General features: G+C 43.6%; 1 pseudogene; it reads left to right on the top strand.

Moving 5' to 3' along the window:
* Positions 1-6,330: 6,330 nt before the first annotated feature.
* On the top strand, positions 6,331-10,894 carry Ormdl1-ps2 (ORMDL sphingolipid biosynthesis regulator 1, pseudogene 2; annotated as a pseudogene).
* The last annotated feature ends 217 nt before the right edge of the window (positions 10,895-11,111 follow it).

The raw sequence follows: 11,111 nt of genomic DNA, 5'->3' as shown, positions 1-11,111 counted from the left end.
CCTAAACTGATTTTACTAATAAGACAAGCATATATTGGCTGTCTTACTGATCTACCATAGAAACACAATGTATTTTGACAATTAATTTTCTCTAGGAGAAGGTTGGGAAACACCTGAAAGACCTCAAGTAGAGCCCTATCTGGGAATAGCAAGACTCTAATTAGTTTGCTGTTATTTTTGAGTGAATCCAATTGAGTCCAGCTTAGAGCAGGTATTTTCAACCAGTCCAAATGTTTAAGATAAATACTATCATATTTGTTTTAAGCTTCTAAATTTTAGAGTTGAAAAGCTATCAGTTGCAAATGAATCTATTTTGAAAAAATATTTTGAAAACATTCAATTTTGATCTAATTTTTTATATCATAGACAACTATGGAAAAACAAGATACTTGTTTGTTGAACCAATAAGAAATATGTTTACATTGTTTATTTTTACTTTGCGTGGTTTCTCTTTTATGAAGAAACAGAAATGGATCCTGAACAATCTTTTGACTGAACAGGTCAAGTGGCTCAATCATGCCCATTCCCAAGCAAAACTTTGTCTTGCCTGTCCTTGAGTTACCTTTTGGGAGGTAAGCTCTGAACCCCAGGAATTTTCTGATAAGAATTTTCATGTCTATTTGAGACCTCCAGCCAAAAGAAACCTCTGTAATTAGATAATTTATAAAATAAAACCCATATAGTTTCTTTGTTTCAGGAACTAGAGTCACTCATGCAAATAACTTTTCTTCCTGACTTTTTATAAAATTTCTGAACACAAACACCTGGGAGAAGTTCCTTGGCCAAAATCATCAAGGACAAATTGTCACAAGTCCTTTCTGGCAGAATTCTAAGTATTTGCAGAATTTGAACTCAAAAGCCTGTGTTAATTCATGACATTTTGTTGTAATAAAAGATTAACTGTATTGTAGCTTTTCTGAGGTCAGTGGTCTTTCTGGTGAATAATCAAGTCTGATAGTAGTTCTTTGGAATTTGACTCAAATTCCAAATTCATCTTCAAGATGTGACAAGGAAGAAATCCAGCTTATAATGTAATGCATAAGTAAATATGCCAAAATTTCAAAGGCAAACTCTTTTATTTCTAACATTTGAAAAAGTTGTGTTAAAATATTCTAACTCAGTGATTTTTTTCTTTTTTCTTTTCTTTTCTTTCTTTCTTCCTTCCTTCCTTCCTTTCTTTCTTTCTTTCTTTCTTTTTTTTTTTGGTTCTTTTTTTTTTTTTTTTTCGGAGCTGGGGACCGAACCCAGGGCCTTGCGCTTCCTAGGCAAGCGCTCTACCACTGAGCTAAATTCCCAGCCTTTCTTTCTTTCTTTCTTTCTTTCTTTCTTTCTTTTTTTTTTTGGTTCTTTTTTTTTTTTTTTTTTTCGGAGCTGGGGACCGAACCCAGGGCCTTGCGCTTCCTAGGCAAGCGCTCTACCACTGAGCTAAATTCCCAGCCTTCCTTCCTTTCTTTCTTTCTTTCTTTCTTTCTTTCTTTCTTTCTTTCTTTCTTTCTTTCTTTCTTTCTTTCTGTGAAAGGATGATTTTAGCTTCCTGTTTTCTTTTTTGTGTTATTTCCATGAATGAGGCACCAGGAGGTTCTTGTCAGGTCAAACATCTTTAATCTACACTTCTAGTCTTCCAAGTCACAGACTGATAAAGTTTTGGTGATTATAAATTACCTTCTTTATGGTGTTCTTTTTGGTCAGTAAGAAATGAAATGAGGCATACTGTTTTGGTAACTCTGATACGGTCTACTGTTCACTGACTGAGCTAACCAAGAAGAGAAATCAAACACAAAACAAAGAAAAATAAAATCAACGCCTTATGATTATTCATAATGGGGCCAATTGTTTTCTCAGTAAACTTGTCCTATAATCAACCTCTTCATGATCTTAAAGATAAAGAGCTTGAAAATTGGATGTTTTAGAAGCCTATTTTACTAAAGGATCCTAGTAATAAAATGATTGCTAATGACATTCTTGCTTAGCTATCCTCATAGACGCTCCCTCCGTATTATCCAAATAATGTCCAGAGAAGGTGATACCTCTGAAACTCAGTCTAAAACAGGAGCCTCCCCTAGAGGTTCAGGGAACCCTGTGCAAGAAACAGGAGAAAGAATACAAGAACAAGAAGAAATGGAGGACATCAAAGAAACAAGGCCTTCTAAATTCGACAGGGCTCACCACACGTGAATTCACAGATACAGAGGCAGCATGCATAAGAACTGCATGGGTCACTGTCTGATGCAGTCCTAGAGGTGAAAGGAGAAGTGGACACATGTTCTGTCTTTAAACCAGGAGTTATCCACAGTTGATAACCACTTAAAAATTCAATTTTAGTTTTTGTCTAAAGGAGTTTCTTCAGAAGAACAAACTGCTCTTCAGGATAGGTTGTATGCCTGTCAGTAGATAGCCCACAGAAAAATGGACTCAATGACATGTTGTAAGATTCCTTGGCATAATGTCACAGGGTTTTTCTTTTCTTTCTCTCTTTTATTATTTATTTATTTATTTATTTATTTATTTATTTATTTATTCATTTATTTATTTATTTATTTTGGTTTTTAACAAGGCTGTATTGTGTCTTGCTAATTTTTTATTCACTTCATATCCCCAAAGCTGCAACTTGCTCCTGGACCTCCCTCCCCCACAGTCCCTCCCCCAACTCCCTATCTTCTTCTCCTCTGAGAGAATAGAGTCACCTCTCCGTATTCCCCAAACCCTAGCACATAAAGTTTTTGCACAATTAGGCACACCCTTTCCCACTAAGCCAGACAGACAGCCCAGTTAGGGGAACAGGATTCACAGGCAGGCAACAGAGTCAAGAACAGCCCCCACCCCAGTTGTTGGGGAATGAGCATGAAGACCAAGCTGCACATCTGCTACATAGTATGAGGGGCAAGGTTCAGATCATGTATGCTCTTTGGTTGGTTATTTAATCTCTGAGAGCCCACACTGGTAAAGATGAATTGACTTGGTTGGTCTTCCTGTCCACTTCAGGACCCTAAATCCTTCCTTTGACTCTTCTTTTTTTTCTATTGGGTATTTTTTTTATTTTTATTTTATTTTATTTTAACTTGAGTATTTCTTATTTACATTTTGAGTGTTATTCCCTTTCCCGATTTATGGGCCAACATCCCCCTAATCCCTCCCCCTCCCCTTCATGGGTGTTCCCCTCCCCATCCTCCCCCCATTGCCGCCCTCCCCCCAACAATCACGTTCAGTCTTAGCAGGACCCAGGGCTTTGCCTTACACTGATGATCTTACTAGGATATTCAATGCTACCTATGAGGTCAGAGTCCAGGGTCAGTCCATGTATAGTCTTTAGGTAGTGGCTTAGTCCCTGGAAGCTCTGGTTGCTTGGCATTGTTGTTCATATCGGGTCTCGAGTCCCTTCAAGCTCTTCCAGTTCTTTCTCTGATTCCTTCAATGGGGGTCCTGTTCTCAGTTCAGTGGTTTGCTGCTGGCATTCGCCTCTGTATTTGTTGTTTGTTGTATTCTTGCTGTGTCTCTCAGGAGAGATCTACATGCGGTTCCTGTCTGTCTGCACTTCTTTGCTTCATCCATCTTGTCTAATTGGGTGGCTGTATATGTATGGGCCACATGTGGGGCAGGCTCTGAATGGGTGTTCCTTCTGTGTCTGTTTTAATCTTTGCCTCTCTATTCCCTGCCAAGGGTATTCTTGTTCCCCTTTTAAAGAAGGAGTGAAGCATTCACATTTTGATCATCCGTCTTGAGTTTCATGTGTTCTGTGCATCTAGGGCAATTCAAGCATTTGGGCTAATGGCCACTTATCAATGAGTGCATACCATGTGTGTTTTTCTGTGATTGGGTTACCTCACTCAGGATGATATTTTCCAGTTCCGACCATTTGCCTATGAATTTCATAAAGGCATTGTTTTTGACAGCTGAGTAATATTCCACTGTGTAGATGTACCACATTTTCTGTATCCATTCCTCTGTTGAAGGGCATCTGGGTTCTTATTTTTTATTTACATTTCAAATGTTAACTCTTTCTCTGTTTCACATACATAAACCCCCTATCTCATTTCCCCTCCCCCTTCTTGTATGAGGGTGTTCCCTACCCAACCACCCTGACATTCTCCTACACGGAGGGTCCAGCCTTGTCAGGACAGGGCTTCTCCTCCCACTAGTGCCCAACAAGGCTCTCCTCTAGTACACATGAAGCTGGAACCATAGGCATGTCCATGTGTACTCTTTGGGTAGTGGTTTAGTACCTGGGAGCTCTGGTTGTTTGGTATTGTTCTTATGGGGATGCAAGCCACTTCAGCTCCTTCAATCCTTTCTCTTACTCCCCCAATGGGGACACTGTTTTTAGTTCCTTGGTTGGCTGTCAGCATTCGCCTCTGTATTTGTCATGCTGAGCCTCTCAGGAGACAACTATATAAGGTTCCTGTCAGCATGTAGAGGGCCACAATAACATTCGCCACCACTAGATGGAGCTGGCTTCCACTGCGCCCCACATGGAAGGCCAAGCTAGACAAGATGGCGCTGGCCTCGGCCGCGCCAGCCGACTTCCTTTCAGGAAGTTAACTATGTGCGCATGTGCAAGAGTGCCTTCGTGCCAGGTCTTTGCCCACTCCGGGGCGTGCCTATTGAGATCATGGGTAAGTGACCAATCAGGTGTGGATGCGTCGCGCTAGGGTGTATAAAAACCGTGCCATGCCGGCGCGTGGGGCTTCTCCTTAAGATTAATAAAAGTTTGGTTGTAGCAAGGATCCGTATGTCCCCGCGTGTTTTCTTGCTGGCGAGAGGTCACGCATGGGACATTTGGTGCCGAGTACCCGGGACAAATGCCTTATCACCGCCGGCGCCAAGGGGGGCCTCCGTTCACTGAAAGGATCCAGAAGCTGCGGAACGCAGGTGAGACTCTGAGAGGCAATGTTTAGCCTTGATCTGTTCCACCTCACTCCTCTGCTAGATGCGGCAGAAGTCTCTATGATGGTTGTAGCAGCCCTCAGGTTGTTTCTACTGACCTTTGAGCTTCTAGCTACCGTCAGAGGGCGTCAGAGGTCTCGCGGGAGCTGCCCAGCTGTAACAGCAAGGCGGAGAGTGTTGGGGGAAGGGCAAGGCGGTGTGTCAGAAACAGGGTTAGATAAGAAATTAAAGAGCTCAAGGAAAGATTACAAGAAGTCAGTCCCCTCTGCGGAGGCAAGAGAGTGGGGAAAAATCGCCCCGGGAGAGATAAAACAGAGAAGGGAGAAAAAGGTCTTGAAAAGGAGAAGTCTTTTTTTTTTTTTATTATTGTTATTAACTTGAGTATTTCTTATATATATTTCGAGTGTTATTCCCTTTCCCGGTTTCCGGGCAAACATCCCCCTCCCCCCTCCCCTTCTTTATGGGTGTTCCCCTCCCCATCCTCCCCCCCTTGTCGCCCTCCCCCCAACAATCTAGTTCACTGGGGGTTCAGTCTTAGCAGGACCCAGGGCTTCCCCTTCCACTGGTGCTCTTACTAGGATATTCATTGCTACCTATGAGGTCAGAGTCCAGGGTCAGCCTATGTATAGTCTTTAGGTAGTGGCTTAGTCCCTGGAAGCTCTGCTTGCTTGGCATTGTTGTACATATGGGGTCTCGAGCCCCTTCAAGCTCTCCCAGTTCTTTCTCTGATTCCTTCAACGGGGGTCCTATTCTCAATTCAGTGGTTTGCTGCTGGCATACGCCTCTGTGTTTGCTGTATTCTGGCTGTGTCTCTCGGGAGAGATCTACATCCTGCTCCTGTCGGCCTGCACTTCTTTGCTTCATCCTTCTTGTCTAATTGGATGGCTGTATATGCATGGGCCACATGTGGGGCAGGCTCTGAATGGGTGTTCCTTCTGTGTCCGTTTTAATCTTTGCCTCTCTATTCCCTATCAAGGGTATTCTTGTTCCCCTTTTAAAGAAGGAGTGAAGCATTCACATTTTGATCATCCGTCTTGAGTTTCATTTGTTCTAGGCATCTAGGGTAATTCAAGCATTTGGGCTAATAGCCACTTATCAATGAGTGCATACCATGTGTGTTTTTCTGTGATTGGGTTACCTCACTCAGGATGATATTTTCCAGTTCCGACCATTTGCCTATGAATTTCATAAAGGCATTGTTTTTGACAGCTGAGTAATATTCCACTGTGTAGATGTACCACATTTTCTGTATCCATTCCTCTGTTGAAGGGCATCTGGGTTCTTTCCAGCTTCTGGCTATTATAAATAAGGCTGCGATGAACATAGTGGAGCACGTGTCTTTTTTATATGTTCGGGCATCTTTTGGGTATATGCCCAAGAGAGGTATAGCTGTATCCTCAGGCAGTTCAATGTCCAATTTTCTGAGGAACCTCCAGACTGATTTCCAGAATGGTGAAAAGGAGAAGTCTTTATCCGGTAAAGCATTCAAAGATTTCAGAGCTTGATAGCTCAGAGATAGACGAGCTTAGCTCCTCTGAGGGAGAGGATTTAGAAGATGAGGCAGCTCGCTGTGAAAAAGAAAGATACTACCCAGATGAATAATGAGCTAACAGCTTGGGTAAACAAAAGGAAGTAGGAGGTGGAAACCATGCGGTTTCACAGCCTATAAGCCCCAGTGCCCCTCCATCTTATCTGGAGAGATTCCACTCAGACTCCTTCCTCACTAAAGAGGAACAGAAAAAGATACAGCAGGCATTCCTGGTGTTTGAGGCCGCCGATGGAGGCCGTGTTAACGCACCAGTAGAATATGTTCAAATTAAGGAACTTGCCGAGTCGGTCCGTAATTATGGAGTTAGTGCCAATTTTACTATTGCTCAAGTCGAAAGGCTTGCCACTCTGGCCATGACTCCAGGAGACTGGCAGACAACAGTGAGGGCTGCGCTCCCTAATATGGGACAATATATGGAATGGAAAGCCTTGTGGTATGACGCCTCTCAGGCACAAGCCAAAGTCAATGCCATTGCTGAAGGCAATCAGAGAGACTGGACGCTTGATCTGCTAACAGGACAAGGGCAATATGCCAATAATCAAACTAACTATGGCTGGGGAGCATACGCTCAAATTTCCACTGCCGCAGTTAAGGCGTGGATGGCACTTTCCAAGAAGGGAGAGTCCGGGGGACACTTAATGAGAATCATACAAGGCCCCCAGGAGCCATTCTCAGACTTCGTGACTAGGATGACAGAGGCAGCAGGCAGGATCTTTGGAGACCCTGAACAGGCAATGCCTTTAGTGGAACAGTTAGTCTATGAGCAAGCCACACAGGAATGCAGAGCAGCTATTACACCTAGGAAGAGCAAAGGATTACAGGACTGGCTGAGAGTTTGCCGAGAACTTGGAGGCCTGCTTACTAATGCCGGCTTCGAGGCTGCTATCCTACAGGGCCAAAAGTGCTCAGGTACAGGTGATCGCAGGGTCTGCTATAACTGTGGCAAACCAGGACATTTGAAAAAGGAGTGTCAAGCCTGCACAAGGAAGAGAGCACCAGGACTGTGTACTAAGTGTGGGAAAGGCTGTCATTGGGCTAGTGAGTGTCGCTCAGTTAAAGATATCAGAGGCAGGCTTATTCAGCCCGGGCCTCCCCAGGCAGAAGGGGGTGTAAACACTCCAAAAAACGGGTATCTGGGCCCCAGGTCTCAGGGCCCCAAAACATATGGGACTCCAGCTTACAACAGACGGACACCACGGTTCGCAGAGCCACAAGAGGCTCAGCAGGATTGGACCTCTGTTCCACCACCCAATTCATATTAATGCCACTGATGGGTGTGCAACCTGTCCCCACTGACTACAAAGGCCCCCTACCCGTGGGAAGTGTCGGCCTTATTATGGGACGGTCCTCCTTAACCTTAAAGGGACTTATTGTTCACCCTGGAATAATAGATCAAGATTACATGGGAGAACTTCAAGTTCTCTGCTCTTGCCCTCAAGGCATTTTTTCCATTTCCTCAGGTGACAGGATTGATCAGTTGATTATTCTTCCAAGCTTACATGATCATTTTCCTTCTTCAGGGGTCCCTAGAGGCACCGCGAAGTTTGGCTCTTCTGGGACTGATTCTGCTTATTTAATGATGGACCTTAATTCCAGACCCTCTTTAGAGTTGAAGATAGAAGGGAAACTTTTACGGGAATTTTAGATACAGGGGCTGATAAGAACATTATCTCCTCTAATTGGTGGCCTAAGGCATGGCCTGTCACTCAATCATCCCATTCCTTACAAGGACTAGGGTATGAGGCCAGCCCCACTATCAGCTCACGCTCCTTGATCTGGCATGCTCCAGAAGGCCAATCAGGAAGGTTTATTCCTTATGTCCTCCCTCTTCCTGTTAACATTTGGGGGAGGGATGTCTTACAGGGTCTAGGTCTGACATTGACCAACGTGTACTCTCGACAAGCTGTTGAGATTATGAAGAGAATGGGCTACGAGGAAGGAAAGGGATTAGGAAAAAAGGAACAAGGAAAATTAGAACCGGTCCCACAAGAAGGTAATATAGGAAGGCAGGGCCTGGGTTTTTCCTAGGTGCCATTGAGGGTTCTATGCCCATACCCTGGCTCACGGAGGAGGCAAAATGGATTCCTCAATGGCATCTATCCTCTGAAAAATTAGAAGCTGCCACTAAATTGGTTAATGAACAATTACAGCTTGGTCATTTAGAACCGTCCATTTCACCATGGAATACTCCTATTTTCGTGATAAAGAAAAAATCAGGAAAATGGTGACTTCTCCATGATTTGAGAGCCATTAATGTACAGATGCGTTTATTTGGCTCGATCCAACGAGGCCTACCCTTACTCTCCACCTTACCTAAGCAATGGAAGATAATAATTATAGACATTAAGGATTGTTTCTTTTCCATCCCCTTGTGTCCACAAGACAGACAGAGGTTTGCATTTACTATACCAGCTATTAATCATCTTGAACCTGATAAGAGATTTCAGTGGAAGGTCCTGCCTCAAGGCATGGCCAATAGCCCCACTATTTGCCAACTATATGTGCAACGAGCCCTTGAACCTATAAGGAAGCAATTTCCATCTTTGTTGCTGGCTCATTACATGGATGATATTTCAATGTGTGATAAAGATTTAACAACCTTACAGACCTCATATCCCATCTTAATCAAAACATTGGGACAATGGGGACTACAAGTCGCTGCAGAAAAGGTTCAAATTGCAGAAATTGGCTCATTTCTGGGATCAGTCATTTATCCTGAAAAAATAGTTCCCCAGAAATTAGAGATTCGCAGAGATCATTTACATACCTTAAATGATTTCCAAAAATTATTGGGAGATATAAATTGGCTGAGACCATTGTTAAAGATTTCCTCTGCTGAGTTAAAACCTTTATTTGATATTTTGGAAGGGGACTCTAATATCTCCTCTCCGAGAGCATTGACGCCAGCCGCAAACCAGGCCCTACAAGTTGTAGAAAAGGCCTTACAGGATGCTCAATTGCAGCGCATTGATGAGACCAAGCTTTTTGATTTGTGTGTTTTCAAAACTATGCAACTGCCAACAGCTGTCTTGTGGCAGGATGGGCCTTTATCATGGATCCATCCCAGTGCATCTCCTGATAAGATTATTGACTGGTATCCCGATGCGGTTGCTCAGCTTGCACTCCGCGGGTTGAAGGCAGCTATTACTCATTTTGGGAAAGAACCCAAAACCTTGATAGTACCATATACAGCCATTCAGGTCCAAACATTAGCTGCTACCTCAAATGCTTGGGCAGTGTTAGTTACTTCCTTTGCTGGACAGATTGATAGTCATTATCCAAACCACCGATCCTACAATTTGCTTTAAGCCAAGCCATTGTGTTCCCACACATAATGTCTCAGAAACCACTTGTTGATGGGGTTGTAGTGTATACAGATGGGTCAAAAACTGGTATAGGTGCTTATGTGGTCAATGATAAGGTAGTATCTAAGCAGTATAATGAAACCTCACCTCAAGTTGTGGAATGTTTAGTGGTGCTAGAGGTCCTTGAGACCTTCCCAGGCCCGCTTAACATTGTGTCAGATTCCTCTTATGTGGTTAATGCAGTCAAGGTTCTTGAGGTGGCTGGATTAATCAGGCCTTCCAGCAAACTTGCTCAAATTTTTCAACAAATTCAATCTACCCTTCTCAGCAGGAGATCCCCTGTATTCATAACACATATTAGAGCTTACTCAGGCCTTCCTGGGCCAATGTCCCGCGGAAATGACCTAGCAGACAAAGCTACAAGAGTGATTGCAGTTGCCTTGTCCCCTCAATTAGATGTAGCAAAAGAATTTCACAATTCATGTGACGGCTGAAACTTTACGCCACCGATTTGCTTTGACTAGAAAAGAAGCTAGGGAGTTGGTTACCCAATGTCAAAATTGTTGTCAGTTCCTGCCTGTACCACATGTGGGAGTTAAGCCACGAGGAATCCGACCACTACAGGTCTGGCAAATGGATGTTACTCATATCCCTTCTTTTGGAAAACTTCAGTATCTGCATGTTTCTATTGATACATGCACTGGCATTATGTTTGCTACACCTCTAACAGGAGAAAAGGCCTCACATGCAATTCAACATTGCCTCGAGGCGTGGAACGCTTGGGGTAAACCCAAACTCCTTAAGACAGACAGTAGACCAGCTTATACTTCTCAAAAATTTCAACAATTCTGCCACCAGATGGAGGTGACTCATCTGACTGGTCTCCCGTATGATCCTCAGGGACAGGGCATTGTAGAACGTGCCCATCGCACTCTCAAATCCTATTTAATTAAACAAAAAGGGGGAGTCGAGGAGGCTCTACCCTCAGTACCAAGAGTAGCTGTTTCCATGGCACTCTTCACCCTTAATTTTTTAAATCTTGATGCCCAAGGCCATACTGCGGCCAAACGTCACTATTCAGAGCCTGATAGACCAAAAGAGATGGTAAAATGGAAAGATGTTTTGACTGGTCTCTGAAAAGGCCCGGATCCTATTTTAATAAGATCCAGGGGAGTGGTTTGTGTTTTCCCACAGGAAGAAGACAACCCATTCTGGCTACCAGAACGACTGACACGGAGAATTCTGACGCCTAGAAATGACTCCCGGATGGATCCCTCGGAAACTACCTCTAGCCCTCACACTGCCTCTTTGGATTTGGATTCCTAGTACTTCTAAGAATGGGTGGGGGTGGCTCTGTTTTGTGCAGCCCTATGCTG

The sequence above is a fragment of the Rattus norvegicus genome, chromosome 5, assembly GCF_021556685.1.
Source record: "Rattus norvegicus strain SHRSP/BbbUtx chromosome 5, alternate assembly SHRSP_T2T, whole genome shotgun sequence".
Classification (NCBI taxonomy): domain Eukaryota; kingdom Metazoa; phylum Chordata; class Mammalia; order Rodentia; family Muridae; genus Rattus; species Rattus norvegicus.
This window is presented reverse-complemented; position numbering and strand designations above follow the sequence as displayed.